Source organism: Lepus europaeus, chromosome 22, assembly GCF_033115175.1.
Source record: "Lepus europaeus isolate LE1 chromosome 22, mLepTim1.pri, whole genome shotgun sequence".
Classification (NCBI taxonomy): Eukaryota; Metazoa; Chordata; class Mammalia; order Lagomorpha; family Leporidae; genus Lepus; species Lepus europaeus.
In genome coordinates this window covers 43,732,804-43,750,113 of record NC_084848.1, presented here as the reverse complement: position 1 = coordinate 43,750,113, position 17,310 = coordinate 43,732,804, and positions in this window count along the sequence as shown.

Sequence of the window (17,310 nt, the reverse complement as noted above, 5' to 3'; positions counted from 1 at the left end):
ATTTAGGCTGCAATAGCAATGAACCTGCATATTGCTTTAGGTAGTATGGATTTTTTTTTTTTTAGCCAGTGTCTGCAGGAACAAGTAGGGAGGTCATTTCTCTGTGTGCCTGAACTGACAATATGGTTTTACTGTGCACACACCATGGGGGACACTGAGAATCAGTCTATTTTTAACTTTTATTTAATAAATCTAAATTTCCAAAGTACAGCTTATGGATTACAATGGCTTTCTCCCCCCATAACTTCCCTCCCACCCACAACCCTCCCATCCCCACTCCCTCTCCCATTCCATTCACATCAAGGTTCAAATTAGGCAGTGTGGATATATTAATGATATTCATTCTTCTGGAACATGAACATTGAAGATTTTTTCCATTTTTGTGTCTTCTATTTCTTGCACTACTATTTTGTAAATTTCATTGTAGAGATCTTTCACATACATGGTTAAATTTATCCCAAGGAATTTGAATTTTTTTGAGCTATCGTGAATGGCACTGATTATACATGTTCTCTTCAGCCATGGCATTGCTAAATATAGTTCTGGAAGTTTCAGCGAGAATAATTAGGCAAGAAAAAGAAATCAAAGTGATACAAATTGGAAAGGGAAGTAAGATTATCCCTGTTGGCAGAGGCCATGATCCTCTATATGTAGAAACCAAAAGACTACAAAAAGAATACCAGAACTCAATAAGGACGTTTCACAAAGTTGCAGGATATAAAATCAATCTGTCTTGGTTATTGGTCTATTTAGGTTTTCTGTGTCTTTGTGCCTCATTTTGGTAAATTGTATGTGTCCAGAAATCTTTTCTTGTAGATTTCCCAATTTGTTGACATATTGCTGTTTGCATTAATTCCTGATGATTTTCCCCTGTGGTATCTGTTGTAATATCTCTTTTTTCAACCTTATTTTATTCATTTGAGTTGTCTCCCTTTTTTGGTTAGTTTATCCAATGGTTTATCAATTTTGTTTATTTTTTTTCAATAAAGGTCTTCATTTAATTGATCTTTGTATCATTTTTAACCTCAATTTTGCTTATTTCTCAACATATTTTTATTATTTCTTTCCTTCTACTAAGTTTGAGTTTGGCTTGTTTTTATTTGTTTAGGTCTTTGAGTTGTATTATTAGGTCATTTACTTGATGCCTTTCCAATTTTGTGATGTAGGAATTAATTGCTATAAACTTTCCTCTTAACACTGCTTTTGGTATGTCACAGTCGTTTTGATATGTTGTAGTGTCATCTTCATTCATTTATAGGAATTATAATTTCTCTTTTGATTTCCTTCATGATCCACTGTCCGTGAAAGAGCATGTTTTGATGACTCCGTGTATGTGCATATTTTCTAAGGTTTCTTATGTTCTTAATTTCCAACATTATTCTATTGTTTTCAGAAAAGATATATGGTGCAATTTTAGTTTATTTTTTTAACTTGTTGAACATTTGTTTCATGGCCTGGGATAGGGTCCATCCTAGAAAAAGTTCCATGCCCTAATGAAAAGAGTGTGTATGCTGCAGATGTGGGGTGAAATATTCTGTAGGTATCAATTATATCCATTTGGTCACTACAGTAGATGCATCCCTGTTTATAGCTAAGTTTTATTCATTGTTAAGGCTACTCTATAGTTGGTTTACATACATTTGAATTGTTCTCACTGTTATAGTTCTCACTGTGTAGTTCTTAAGAAAAGGCCTGTATTTCAAATTGGCTGTACTATTTTATGGCTCAACCTGCTGTGACAAAATTATCCATTTTTCTGATTTTTCTTGATGCATGATAATGTTATGCTTTTACATGGAAAGCACTCTAATATATTCATAGTAGAACCTCATGACTGTTTTAATTTGAAATTCCCAAGTAATTTAAGAACACTTTTTTCAGTGTTCATTTAACATCTGCGTATCTTCTTGGATAAGCATCTATTTAAAATTTTGCTCATTTTAAAGTGAGTTGTTTTATTATTGAGTTTTGAGATATTTATTCTGAATGAACATTCTTTCAAAAACATGATTTTCAGATGTTTCTTTCAGTCTGTGATTTGTCATTTTGTTCTTCTAATATTATGTTTCGAAGATAAATTTTTAAGTACAATGAAGCCCGATCTTGCCTCTCTCTCTCCTCTCCCCTGGTTAATGTCATTAAAAAGCTTTGCCTAACTCAAAATTAGAAAGTTTTTTTTCTCATTCTTTTTCCATTAAGTGTAAATTTTAGGTTTAGGTAAATTATCTATTTAGTTTAATTTTTCATGTGGTGCAAAGTATAGATCAAGATTCATGTCTTTGCAAATGAATATCCAGTTGGTGTAAAACCATTTGCAGAAATGACATCCCAATCACCATTAAACTGCCTTTGCATCTTGGGTAAAGTCAGTTGATTATGTCCATGGCAATCTTTTTTCAGACTTCCTGTCCTGTTTCATTCATATTTTTATCTTTATGTTAATATCACACTATCTTATTCTCTGCTGCTTTAAAATGGATTTTTTTGTTTCATTTAAAACTTTTATTTAATGAATATAAATTTCCAAAGTACAGCTTATGGATTACAATGGCTTCCCCCCTCCCATAACTTCCCTCCCACCTGCAACCCTCCCCTTTCCTGCTCCCTCTCCCCTTCCATTCACATCAAGATTCATAAAATGGAATTTAAAATAAAGTTCTCATGCTTTTTATACTGTATACTTCCAATTAATCAAAGTAGAATTTATGTATTATTTTTACCATACACTATTTTACTAGAAAAATACTTCACAACGTTTCTAACTCCACCATTTGGGGCAAGTCCGATTGAGCATGTCCCAAATTGTACATCTCTTCCTTCTCTTATCCCCACTCTTATATTTAACAGGGATCACTTTTCAGATAAGTTTCAACAATTAAGAATAATTGTGTATTAATTACAGAGTTCAACCAATAGTATTAAGCAGAACAAAAAATAAATAGGAGGGATAAAGTATTAAGTTGTTCATCCACAGTCAGGGCAAGGGCTGATCAAGTCACCGTTTCTCATAGTGTCCATTTCACTTCAACAGGTTTCCTTTTTAGTGCTCGGTTAGTTGTCACCGATCAGGGAGAACATATATTTGTCCCTTTGGGCTGGCTTATTTCACTCACCATGATGTTTTCCAGATTCCTCCATTTTGTTGCAAATGACCGGATTTCATTGTTTCTGACTGCTGTGTAGTATTCTATAGAGTACGTGTCCCATAATTTCTTTATCGTCTACTGTTGATGGGCATTTGGGTTGATTCCAGGTCTTAGCTATTGTGAATTGAGCTGCAATAAACATTAAGGTGCAGACCGCTTTTTTTGTTTGCCAAATTATTTCCTTTGGGTAAATTCCAAGGAGTGGGATGGCTGGGTTGTATGGTAGGGTTATGTTCAGGTTTCTGAGGAATCTCCAGACTGACTTCCATAGTGGCTTTACCAGTTTGCATTCCCACCAACAGTGGGTTAGTGTCCCTTTTTCCCCACATCCTCTCCAGAATCTGTTGTTGGTAGATTTCTGAATGTGAGCCATTCTCACCAGGGTGAGGTGAAACCTCATTGTGGTTTTGATTTGCATTTCCCTGATTGCTAGAGATCTTTCATGTGTCTGTTGGCCATTTGGATTTCCTCTTTTGAAAAATGTCTACTGAGGTCCTTGGCCCATCTCTTAAGTGGTTTGTTTGTTTGTTGTTGTGGAGTTTCTTGATCTCTTTGTAGATTCTAGTTATTAATCCTTTATCTGTTGCATAGTTTGCAAATTTTGTTTATTTATTTTTTTATTATTTAATAAATGTGAATTTATGAAGTACAACTTTTGGCTTCCCCCCCCCAACCTCCCTCCCTCCTGTGGTCCTCCCCTCTCCCACTCCCTCTCCCATCCCGCCCTTCATCGAGTTTCATTTTCAATTACCTTCATATACAGAAGATCAACTTGGTATGTACTAAGCAAGGATTTCAACAGGCTGCCCTCACACAACTGCACAAGGTATAGGGTATTGTTTGACTAGTAGTGTTGTTTTTAAGTTTCATAGTAAAATACATTAAGGACAGAGATCCTATGTGTGGAGCCTGTACCCAGTGACTCCTGTTGTAGATTTAACAATTGGCACTCTTATTTATGGTGTCAGCAATCACCAAGGCTCTTGGCATGAGCTGTCTAGGCTATGGAAGCCCCTTGAGTTCACCAACTCTGAACTTGGTTAGTATCATAGTGGAGGTTCCTTCCTCCCTTCAGAGAAAGGCACCTCCCTCCTTGATGACCTGTTCCTTCTGCTGGGGTCTTGTTCACCAGGATCTTTCATTTAGATTGTTTTTGCCACCGTGTCATGGCTTTCCATGCCTGTGAGACTCTCATGGGCCTTTTAACCAGATCTGAATGCCCCAAGGGTTGATTCTAAGGCCTGAGTAGTTTGCAAATATTTTTTCCCACTCACATAATGCTCTTGATACTAAAACAGACATGTGGACCAAATAAATAAATAGTTCAGAAGTTCAACAAATGTATAGAGTCTCTTTCTTTATACACAGATGACACTGCAAAGTACCTAGTGAAATAAGGGTGGTCTTTTTATTTAATTGCGGTGTGCATAAACAAAATTCAACTTGATTTTTGCATGGAAAAATCAATATTGACTCCTATACCATATTTAAAAAGCAATTTCAAGTGATTTATTATCTAACTCCAAAAGTTAAAGCAAGCAAGCCTCTGTACCTACATTTCTTTTACCTACCTATTTGCTTACCTACCAGTAACAAATGTGTCTATCTAAATTTAAACTTAAATTAATTAAAACTGTTTTTATTTAAAATAAAATCCTTCCATTTCATTAACCATATTTCAAGTGTTAAGTCATAGTTAAGAAAATTTCCAATGCCAGAAAATTCTACTGGATAGAAATGTTCTAGAAGGTAACTTAGTACATCTTGCACAGAGGGCTAAAACTTTGTATAAGGTTATAAAGAATACTATGTTAAAAAGTATTGATAAGCTGAATTTCATTAAATTAGGAGTTTCTGTAAATTCAAAGACTATTAGCTAGGAACATTTAAACTACTATGCAGTAATCTCTATATTTTTAAGCGAAACAAATTAAAATGGTTAACATTTTAATTCTTGCTTATGTGAACTTCTGTATTATTACATTGAATGAAAAATGAAGCATATATGGAAAGAAAATTGGAGAGCAAGTACACACCACTATAATGACGAAAATATTATAAGTATTATAGGAATGAAGCAACTGGAACAATTCAGTGCTGCTGATAGGAGAGTAAATTGGTGAGACTGATTTGGGAAACTGTAGACAGTATTTGTTAAAGCTGAGCAACATACCTTGTGATTAAGCAATTCCTAAAATGCCAATATATGTGCACCAATTAAAAAAATGTGTTCACACAATTATGCTTAGGTGTCTAAATCTTGACTGAAAAGTGATCCCGGTTAAATATAAGAATGAGAAAAAGAGAGGGAGGAGATGTACAATTTGGGACATGCTCAATTGAACTTTCCCCAAATGATGGAGTTAGAAAAGTGCCAGGGGATTCCAATACAATCCCATCAAGGTGGCATGTACCAATGCCATCTCACCAGCCCAGGTGATCAATTTCAGTTCACAGTTGATCACACTGATAGATCTAAGAGTCAAAGGGATCACACAAACAAGATTAATGTCTGCTAATACTAACTGATAAAAAAAAGGGAGAGAAGTATCCAACATGGGAAGGGGGAGACACAGCAGATTCATAGAATGACAGATGTCCTAAATAGCACTCTGGCCTCAGAATCAGCCCTTAAGGCATTTGGATCTGGCTGAAGAGCCCATGAGAGTATTTTAGGCATGGAAAGCCAAGATACCATGGAAAAGGAAAAAAAAAGATGAAGAAGAAGAAGAAGACCTAAATGAAGGATCTCAGCGAGTGTGATCCCAGTGGAAAGAACAGGGCCATCAAAGTAGGAGGTACCTTTCTCTGAAGGGAGGAGAGAACTTCCACTTTGACTATGGCCTGGTCGGAATAGGAGCAAAGTCGACGAACCCTAAAAGCTTCCATAGCCTTGGCAACTCATGGCTAGAGCCTAGGGAGATTACTGATGCCATAAACAAGAGTGTTAAATTGTTAAATCAACATCAGGAGTCACTGTGTACTTACATCCCATGTGGGATCTGTCCTTAATAGGTTGTCCAAGGTGAAGTAATGATATAGCTAGTACTGAAACAGTATTTTTACACTTTGTGGTTATTTGTGGGTGCAAACTGATAAAATCTTTACTTAGTATATACTGAAGTGATCTTCTGTATATAAAGATAATTGAAAATGAAAAAAAAACTTGGTTTAAATTGGAAATTACATAGAAAAATAATAACTCTTTAAAAAAAATCTTGCAGGATCTCTGTCATTAATGTGATGTACACTGTTATTTAATGCTATAACTAGTACTCCAACAGTATTTTTTCACTTTGTGTTGCTATGTGAGGGCAAACTGTTGAAATCTTTATATATACTAAACTGATTTTCTGTATATAAAGAGAATTGAAAAGGAATCTTGATGGGAATGGAAGGGGAGAGAGAGTGGGAAAGGGGAGAGTTGTGGGTGGGGGGGAAGTTGGGGGGGGGCTTTGTAATCCATAAACTGTACTTTGGAAATTTATATTCATTAAATAAAAATAAATAAATAAAATAAATAAGTGTTCATGGCTAGTACATTGTAACTCACCTGGAGTAGGTTTATTATAAGTCCATTGTAAGCTCTACACCACAAGATCCGTGCAGGAACATGAAACTGTTGAGTCCCCTACAGTCAGAAGAATCAGGCTTTGGAGGAGTCAGCTTCAGACTTGAGGCCTGGTGGCTCACTCCTCCAACCTGGCATAACTCCTAGTGACTGCCTCTCCCACTTTGCTAGGGTGGTTGCTGATTGGCTACAGCATTCGTGATGTCATACTTGGCATTGGGTTTTTCAAACTGTCCAATCAGGCGTGAAGAGGTGGGGGGCACATTATGGAACCATGGGAGATCTTCATGTAGCAGTCGTATCCAGGCTCAGTTGTGCAGAGCAGTCGGGTGGCTCAGTGTCTCTCTGTCTGTGAAGAGGAAGCTATGGACTGGTGAGTATGGAAGGTGAGTGTCCAGAGAGCAGGGAAGGTGGAGCTAGTGGAACCTGTCAAGTTCCTTTTGTAGCTTTTTTTTAAAAATTCTTATGAGAAAAAACTACTTCTGACAAATACATTTTGTGCTTTTTTTTAGGTAATCATGTGTTTTTTCTTTATTATGCTAATCTTTAATTGATTTATATATGGTGAGTTACCCTTGCATTTCTGGAAATATGGCTGGAGCAACTTTTTTAATGTGCTGTTGAATTTGGTTTGTTCAGACTTTGTCCAAAATGTTCCATCTGTGTCTGTCAGCGATGCTGGCCTGTAGCTTTCTTCTCTTATGAATGCCAGCACAGCAAGTGGGGACTTAACTTGCTACACAACAACATCAGCCCTCTATCTTGGCTTTTGACTCAGAAAAGCTGGTCTCATAAAGTGAGCTTGGAAGTATTTTCTCCTTTTCATCTCTCAGGAGAATTATAGAATGGTTACAATTTCTTATTTATGTATTTTGTAGAATCCAGTAGTTAAGGGTACAGGTTTTAGATTTACTTTAATTGGAGGCATATTTGTTTAATGTCTTTGCTGGTTAGTGTCTGTTCAGGTTTTCTATTTCTTCCTAGCTCAGTTTTGTTACATTGCATATTCCTAGGTATTCATCCATTTCCTCTGGATTATCAGATTTGTCAGTGCATGTTCATTCATAGTGTTCTCTTATGATCTTTTGCATTCCTGTGGCATCAGTTGTAATGTCACCTTTCTCACTTATGAATTTTTTTCAGTCTTTACACTTCTTTTCTTTGTTACTCTGGATAAAGTTTCATTAATCATCTTTTTGAAAGAAAAACTTTGGAGCAGATATTTTGTTTAGCAATTAGGATGCCATTTTAGATATCTGCATCCTATATTGGAATAAGTTTGGATTTGAGTCCTGGATGTTTTCCTGATTCCAACTTCTTGCTAATTGCACAGTGGGAAACAGCAGGTGATGGATCAATTACTTGGATCACTACCACCCACGTGGAAGGCCTGGATGAGTTCCTGCTGCTTTGGGTCTGGCTCATCCCTGGATATACACATATACATGCCTTTTAGATAAATATGTTTATAAAAGCATTTAGTTATGTTAATCCTTTCTATCATTTTTCATGTTTCTTTTATAATTTTCTAATCCTTGTTAATTGCTAGCTAAATATGTTGATACTTTGTTCTTTTTGCTCCTTCCTATAGTGGTAATGCTCAGGTATCTATTTGAAGTCTTTCTTTTTTTGTAGGTTCTCACTGACTTAGACTTTCCATTCAGGACAGTTTGGGCTGCATCCCATAAGTTATGGGACAGTGTGTTTCCATTTTCCCTCCTGTCACATAACATTCCCACTTAAAGCTCATTGGCCAGAGCAGTTTTCACAGTACCCCCAACTCCATACAGAGATCAAAAAGTATCCCACCTATCTGGAATGAATGAAAGACAGAAAACTGTGGCCAACAATCTTATGACCACCATGGTGCTTATAAAAACTCCTGTCCTGAATAGCAGGAGGAAGGCAGGAGCCAGATGGTAAGGAGGAGCATGAGGGAGCCCAGAGTGTAGAGTGATTCCTAATTAATGTTTGGAGAAAAATCAGGGAAACACTGAATGCCTTTCTCACTTGGACCAGGACCCAAACAGGTCCTGAGCTATTGGTAAACAAACCAGTTGTGTTAGAAGGTGGAGTCATGTGTAGCTTTTCAACAGGGTTGTTGAGGCTGGACAGCACCTGTGTTTCCTGAGAGCTCCAGTTTATGGGTAGAACAGTCACAAAGCAGTATTTCTCTGGCTCTGTATTCAATTCTTCTCATAGCTCTGGGAGCCCGTAACTGACACAGTATTTCTGGTGCGTTCTGAATGTGGCTTGCTTGATTTCTTCCTGGTGTTATCCATCTGACCCCAGGTACTCTGGTTTTGTACATCTCTTGTTACTGCTGATGTCAAAAGCACAGCTCTGCTGGCACTGTCCTCCAAGGCCCTCTGGGCTACAGAGCTGCAGTTCTACCTTGTAGTTGTCTGTGCTGAGTGCCACCTCTGTCCTTGCTAAATCTTCCAATGCTCTTTAGATCTCTCCTCCTGCCGGCTTCCTTGACTGCTAACCTACAGTGAGTCATTACAGTGTGTTGATCATTATCTGGATTTATGGCTTTCAAAAGCATTCATTATCTATAAATGAGCTAGTAGCTTCACCAATACTCATTTTCATGTTAGTTTCAATATAGATAAGAGGTCTTCCCAACAAGAAAGTCTTCTATCTCTTATGCCCTGCCAATGGCTCCCTCCATCTCTGCAGAAATTAATGTTGTTGTTCTTCTAAAAAGTAACTGTGCTATGTTGGAGTTTTGCTTCATTGCCCTCAAAGACATATTCCTTAAACAAATACCAACCAGACTAAAGGGGCATGAATATATAGATGATCATGTATAAATGGTCCCACTCTGGATCTCAGAGAAGTGGCATGATCTTTCTGGCCTACTCTTTCAGTGTAGGGAGAAGGTCACCATATGTCTGGGGACAAGGTTGAGATGAAGCATGCTTCCTAGAAAAGCCACCTACCTGTGTCTGAAGCTTTTTTCATGATTTTGGGATATTTCTGAAATTTTACAAATAGTAGCTCTCATATTCCATCAAGATAGTTTCAAGGTCAATGTTGTCACACACTTCAAAGCGTCATAACCCCAGTTTAGCTTCTTGCTCCAAAGCATTGGCTGCCTCAATGTAACTGTCAGTTTCACAGAAGAAAAGGAAGATTAACTCCAGATAAAAAAATAAAGGCCAACAAATATTACAAGTCCCAAAAGACTCAATTCAAAGAGTATGCCCATGTGAAAGTACATTAGATAAAAACTAGTATATTCAAGGGTTGTCTACAGAATCAGGAACCTCATCAACGCTGACTATATCCAAATATTGCCTGTCAAAACAGTTGTCTCAGGCTGGCACTGTGGCATAGTGGGTAAAGCTGCTGCCTCTGATGCTGGCATCCCATATGGGAGCCAGTTCTAGATTTCTCTCTCTGTGTGTCTCCCTCTCTTTCTCTGTAATCTCTGCCTTTCAAATAAATAAAATGAATGCTTAAGACAAAAAGAATTTAAAAATAGTTGTCTCTGAAAGCTACGTACTCATTCTAATGATGTCACCATCATTCAAAAACATTCTTGGCCTTGCTTTACAGTCAAATAAATAAATCAACTAAAAAAAACTCATGATTTATTTTTACTAATTTTAGCCAAAAATGGTTATTTGTCTAATTTAATTACCTCTTTATTCACTAGTACTCATTTTGGATAACACTTGGCAATTAATGCAATGCAAATTCAACCCCAAAGAGCAAGAATTGCCATCACTGAGGTGATTCCAAAGAATGTGTAATGAGCTCAGAAGGAAATTCCAAAGCCGTGTTGAGAGGCAGGCATTTGAAACAACTTGGTGCCGGTTTGAGACCGGCTGTTCCTGTTTCCTGCTAATGCACCTGGGAAAGCAGCAGATGGCCCAAATCCTTCGGCCCCTTCACCCACATGGGAGATCCAGAAGAAGCTCCTGGCTCCTGGCTTCAGATTGGTGCAGCTCTGGCCATTGCGGTCATCTGGGGAGTGAACCAGCAGGTGGAAGACCTCTCTCTCTGTCTCTACCACTTTCTGTAACTCTGACTTTCAAGTAAATAAAATATATCTTAAAAAAAAAAAAACAAGAGACATCACTTGGGATGCCCGTGTCTCTGACAGAGGTGGCTGGGTGGGAGTCCTGGCCCTCTCCCTGTGCATCCGAGCAGACAGCAGCTAATGGATCACAGAGTTGAGTCCCTGCCACCCACACTTGGGAGACCTGGATAGAGTTCCTGGCTCCTGACTGCCAGATACCAGCTCTTGCAGACATCTGGGGAGTAAACCAGTGGGTGGAAGATTTCTGTCACAGTCTCTATGCCTTTCAAAGAAATCATTTTTTTAAAAAATGACAAAACTGTATTGCACAAAATCACTAAGGAAATTGAGTGTAAGAAGATAGTGCCCACTTAGCTGTAGTATTTTTTGGAAAGTTGTTAGTCATTCATACATTTTACTGCGAGGTTCTTGTGTTGGTAAGTGGCATCTTCACCATCAGTTCTTCACTGTCATTTATAATAGATTTTACCTTTATTGATTGAAAGGCAGAGTGACAGAGAGAAGAGAGATCTTTCACCTGTTGGTTCTTCTCCAAATGGTCACAACAGCCAGAGCTGAGTAAGGCCAAAGCCAGGAGCCTGGAACTCCATCCAGATCTCCCATATGGGTGGCAGGGATGCAAGGATTTGGGCTGTCTTCAGCTGCTTTCCCAGGCACATGAGCAGGGAGCTGGACTAGAAGCAGAGCAGCAAGGACTGTGCTCATATGGGATGCTGGCAGCACAGGCAACAGATTAATCTGCTGTGCCACAATACCTGCTGTTTACTGTCATTTTGTCAGTAGTAAACCTGCTCAGTTTAACTGGTTCTCATGCTGGAAATAAGGGCTTTGTCTCAAAATCTTCTGAAGGTAGAGACTCTCTAGGTCTTAATTTTTTGTTGCTAGCTTCTTGTTAAAACCAATGGCCTTTGCCGGTGCCGCGGCTCACTAGGCTAATCCTCCACCTTGCGGCGCTGGCACACTGGGTTCTAGTCCCAGTCGGGGCACCAGATTCTGTCCCGGTTGCCCCTCTTCCAGGCCAGCTCTGCTGTGGCCAGGGAGTGCAGTGGAGGATGGCCCAAGTGCTTGGGCCCTGCACCCCATGGGAGACCAGGAGAAGCATCTGCTCCTGCCATCGGATCAGCATGGTGCGCCGGCTGCAGCACGCCAGCCGCAGCAGCCATTGGAGGGTGAACCAATGGCAAAAGGAAGACCTTTTTCTCTGTCTCTCTCTCACTGTTCACTCTGCCTGTCAAAAAAAAAAAAAAAACACACAATGGCTTTCTCCTAAAAAGTGTGCACATGTGCAAATATGCACAAATTAGCATACAATTGCCGGGGTTTGTCCAAGAACCTCAGATTAAAGATTCTAGTTTGACTCAAACCTTGGAAAGTAAAAAAAAAAGCTTTCCTTTTTATTATGCCCTCTTTAATGCTTCAGATTCAGGCCAGTTGGAAAATTTGAACTTTCTTTAAAGAAGCTGTCATAAGGGGCTGACATTATGGCACAGTGAATAAAGCTGACACCAGCATCCCTTGTGGGCACCAGGTCCAGTCCTGCTGCTCCATTTCCCATCCAGCTCTCTGTTAATGCACCTGGGAAGGTGGTGGAAGATGGCCCAAATCCTTAGGCCCCTGCACTCACTTGGGAGACCTGGAGGAAGCTCCTGGCTCCTGGCCCAGCTCCAGCTGTTGCAGTCATTTGGGGAGTGAACCAGCAGACAGAACATCTTTGTCTCTCACTCTCTCTGTAACTCTGTCTTTTAAATAAATAAATAAACCTTTTTTTTTTAAAAAAAAAAAGGTTCTCATAATTCTTTCCAGTGACCTTGAAAAGTATTTCTCTCTACCCAGCTAGTTTTAAAGAATTTGCAAATCACAACCAGTTGACCAGAGTCAGTCCACTCCGAAGTTTACTAAAGTCTCACCAGGCTTCTACACTGTGTCTTAGTCTCCATTTTATAGATTAAAAAAAAATTAATCAGTTTTATAAAAAATTACTTTTGGTTAGTGTGGTGTAACACATACTCATTTAAGAAAAAAAAAAAAAAGAACTAGAAAATGCAGATGAGAACTCTTTCCAGGATCCAGAAATTTGACTTAAAGATTAAGATAGGGGACTTCCAGTCCCTGTGTTGTCTAAATTAATGAATAAAGTGAACAAAGAAAATTCTGTGTGTAGCTCTCACACTTTTAGAGCTTGAATGGGACCTGAACTAGATATGGTTGGCAGGACTAGCCACCACAGTGAGGCTGTTAACAAAGTCATGGAAGGGACTTTAGGAAGAATAGTGCACAGCAGTGGGCAAGAGTGAGCAGTAAAGAACAGGAAGCTATTAACAGCACTGAGGTCCCCCAAGATCATCCTGTGGGACTAGAAGGGCTGGCATCCAGGACCTTCCACTGTCTGCTCACCAGTTCTCTCTCAGACATTTGAATTCTGGTCTTGCTGTTTATTTTCTAGTTCTGCTTATCATGCCCCTTCCTCTTCTGCATGTCTGGATGGAATGTTCCACACATCTTTCAAGCCCAGCTCACATCATCTTCTCTACAAAGCATTCTCTGCTTCTCATTACAACCCACAAGAATGTATCCTCTTGGCTGAATTCTTCACACTTCATTAAAGGCAGGTCTCTTGTTTGACATATGACCTTTAAAATACCTATAGTGGGGTAGGCATTGTGGAACAGTTGGTTAGGCCAAGTCCCACCTCCACTTTGATCCAGCTTACAGCTAAGGCACCTGGAAGGCAACAGAGGATCACTCAAGTATATGGGTTCTTTCCACTCATGTGGGAAACCCAGTTGCTGTCCCTGGCTCCCGTCTTTGGCCTGGCCCAGTCCCTGCTGTTGTAGTCAATTAGGGAGTGAGCCACTAGATAGAAAACCTTTGTCTGTTTCTCAGTCACTCTGCCTTTCAAATAAATAAGTAAACTTTAAAAGAATAAAGTAGATATGGTTCACTATTCATCTGAATATTCCACTTATATCTGCCTTTCCCAGCAGGTCTCAGGAAAATAACCAACTGTAGTGGAATTTGCATTGATTCAAGATACAAAGGGACATCTTGTGGCAGAAAGGGGAAATGCATGCTTCAAAAGTAGTAATACTGTAAACTCTTGGCCAAAGAACAAGTGATTAACAAGGATTAACAATGATGCTTTTATTTTTTTCTCATTTTTTCTCCTTTCTGACACAATTTCTATAATAAAAAATACACTACAATAAAAATCAGGAGCTTTTCCTTGCTTTCTGATCACCCTACCCATCTACATTCTAGTAAGTTCCTCAGTGGCTATTCAGATACCATTTATTGGGTATCTATCTATAGCATGAACATAATTCTGAACCATTAGGTCAAGTAATCTATGAAGGCATCAGTCAAGAAGCATTCCATGGAAAACCAGTCAGAAAAAAAGGCATTCCTTGGCCAAATTGGTTTGCAAGACCCAGATACTGTGACTTTAGCACAGCTTCTCTCACTGCAGAAGCAAATTAGTTGGTCTGAAATGTCCTGAAATAAGGTACCCTGCTTACCACAGTCTAGACTAATGTTTGCCACACTGATATGACCACAAAACTCTTCAAGTAGCACCTGTTAACATTCTGCAAAATGTTTGTTCCAAAAACTCAGAAAACTGCCTGCAGGTAGTTTAACATGATCACAGGATGAAGTAAAATGGGCCAGACTCACATTCCAGATCTTTATGTTCTTTGCTGAGTCAGGTTGGGTGGTATACAAATAAAACAATCTTGTAAGCTTGCTTGATGTAAGGCAATATTCTTTAAAATCTTTATTTATTTATATTTGAGAGGAAGTGAGAAACAGTGAGAGACATAAAAACCTTCCTTCTATGGGTTCACTCCCAAAATGCTTGCAACATCCAGGGCTGTCCCAGTCAGGAGCCTGGAACACAATGCAGGTATTCCAGGTGGCTGTACCTTAGTAGGAAGTTGGAATCAAAAGTGGAGCTGAGACTTGAACACAGGCATCCCAAGTGGCCCATTAATCACTGCTCTATCAGACACTATTCTAAGCAGGTCACATATATAATCCTCAGAATAATGATATATACTCAATACTTAGCTCTTCTCCATCAGCTCACTTTACAGATAAGGAAATGGAATCACAAAGAGAACAATTAACATCTCCAAGGTCACAGGTTAGCAAAGAGTAGAGTGGGTATTTAAAAGACAAAGGTCTGGCTTCCAAGTCTATCTGCTTATCTGGGGAAGCCCTTCTTCCTACAACAAACCTCGCAGCTATGCCTAGGAGTAGACACTCAGCACCTGCTCGCATGCTGCCTGGGGGGTTCCCTGCCTTAGTGGCTGGTGGATAGTGCAGAGTAACCCACTGTCCAGAAGCAGACTGCCTGACATGTCAATGCAAGAACACCTTCCTATTGCAGGTGGGGAGGCAGAGCAGAGAGAGGACCAAAGTCAGCCCTGCTCCTCACTGGTTCTTGCTTCTGTTCCCACTGCTATGAGTGGGTACAGAGACTTAGTGATTGGGCATCAACTGATGGCCTGCCCACTAACCACATGAAGGGTATCCCTCATTTCAGCTGGCTATGTGGGAAGAATGAACCATTCTCTCTATAAAATGGAAATCCCTCATCACCAAAAAGAGAGGCGTCCTATAAAATCATGTGTTTTGTAAGTGGAGTGAGGGAATGTTTTATGTTCATGTTGTTACCGTGGGAAAAAAGTCATTCCCCAAATTCTGATATTAAGGTGATAGATATGAGAAGGGCCAATTTTAGAATTTTTTTTGAAAGGCACAGAGAGAGAGACAAGCAGGCAGAAAAAGCTTCTATCCACTGGTTCCCTTCCAAATGCCTGCAGCAGCCAGTGCTGGGCAGGGCCAAAGCTGGGCTGAGGATTGCAATCTAGGTCTCTCACCTGGGTGGGAGGAGCCCAATTAGTGGAACAATCACTTTTTTAAAAGATTTTATTTATTTGAAAGGCAGAGTTACAGAGAGGCAGAGGCACAGAGAGGGAGAGAGAGAGGTCTTCCATCCACTGATTCACTCCCCAGCTGGCTGCAATGGCTGGATCTACACCGATCCAAAGCCAGGAGCCAGGAACTTCTTCCAGGTCTCCCACATGAGTGCAGGGGCCCAAGGACTTAGGTCACCTTCCAGCACTTTCCCAGGCCATAGCAGAAAGATGGATTGGAAATGGATCAGCCAGGACTTGAACTGATGCCCATATGGGATGCTGGCACTGCATTTGGTGACTTTACCTGCTACGCCATAGCGCTGGCTCTGAATCATCACTTCTAACTCTAAGAGTCTGCACTGGTGGGTATATGAAGTCAGGAACCAGAACTGGGAATAGTCAAACTTTCAGCCACAAAGCTCAGAATTAAGGCTACTAAAAATAGCCACAATGCTAGCACAGCATTTAAACTTAGCCATTTTTTCCCCAAGAGGAAATTCTCTAGATTCATTATTCAAACCTAGTCATACCTTTGTCTAGAAACACACCCAGGCACTCCGATACGAGATGTGAGCATCTTAATAGGCTAAATTCCCTCTCAAGAAAGACCAACATTTTGAAGATATGAAAACTGAGAAGAGAATTATCTTTGTGTGACCAGCAGTGGGTCTCTAGGAAATCTCATTTCCATGCTTTCTTCAAACCTGAAAGCACCAAGGAAAGTATTTTATGCATTGGGTAGGTCTGTTCAACTTTTCCAGAGTATGCTGTGCAAAGCATTTGGTAAATGAGGCAATAAGAGTATGTGTCCAAAGGACCAAAGAGTGGCCCACAGAGGGTTTTGGGGAGCATGCAGCTATACTGTGTGACACTACAATGGTGCACATATGTCATCATGCACCTGTTACACTCAGAGCAGTGCCAGGCACCTGGCCTGGTGGTTAAGACACTGACTGGGAATCTCATGTGTCACATCTGAGTGCCTGAGTCAATTCTGAGCTCTGGCTCCTGACTGCAGCTTCCCACTGATGGGGCCCCTGGGAGTCAGTGGTGCTGACTCCAGGTGAGAGACCCAGATTGGGTTCCTGGCTCCAAGTTTTGGCTTGGCACAGCCCCAGCCATTGCAGGTGGGAGCTCTCTCTGTTTCTCTCTCTCTGCCTCTTCTCAAGCCTGCTTCCTCCCCACCCCCCACCACAGTCTAAACAAAATTCACAGAACTGTACAAAAGAGTGAATCTAACATCAACTACAGACTTTTGTTGATAATAATGCATAAATATTGGCTCATCATTTTTTTAAGATTTATTTATTTATTTATTTGAAAGTCAGAGTTACACAGAAAGAAGGAGAAGCAGAGAGAGAGAGAGAGAGAGAGGGAGAGAGAGAGAGAGAAGTCTTCCACCCAATGGTTCACTCCCCAAATGGCTGCAATGGCAGGAGCTGCACAGATCTGGAGCCAGGAGCCAGGAGATTCTTCCAGGTCTCTGACATGGGTACAGGGGCCCAAGGACTTGAGCCATCTTCTACTACTTTCCCAGGCCATAGCAGAGAGCTGGATCAGAAGTGAAGCAGCCGGGATTTAAACAAGTGCCTGTATGGGATGCAGGCACTGCAGGCAGTGGCT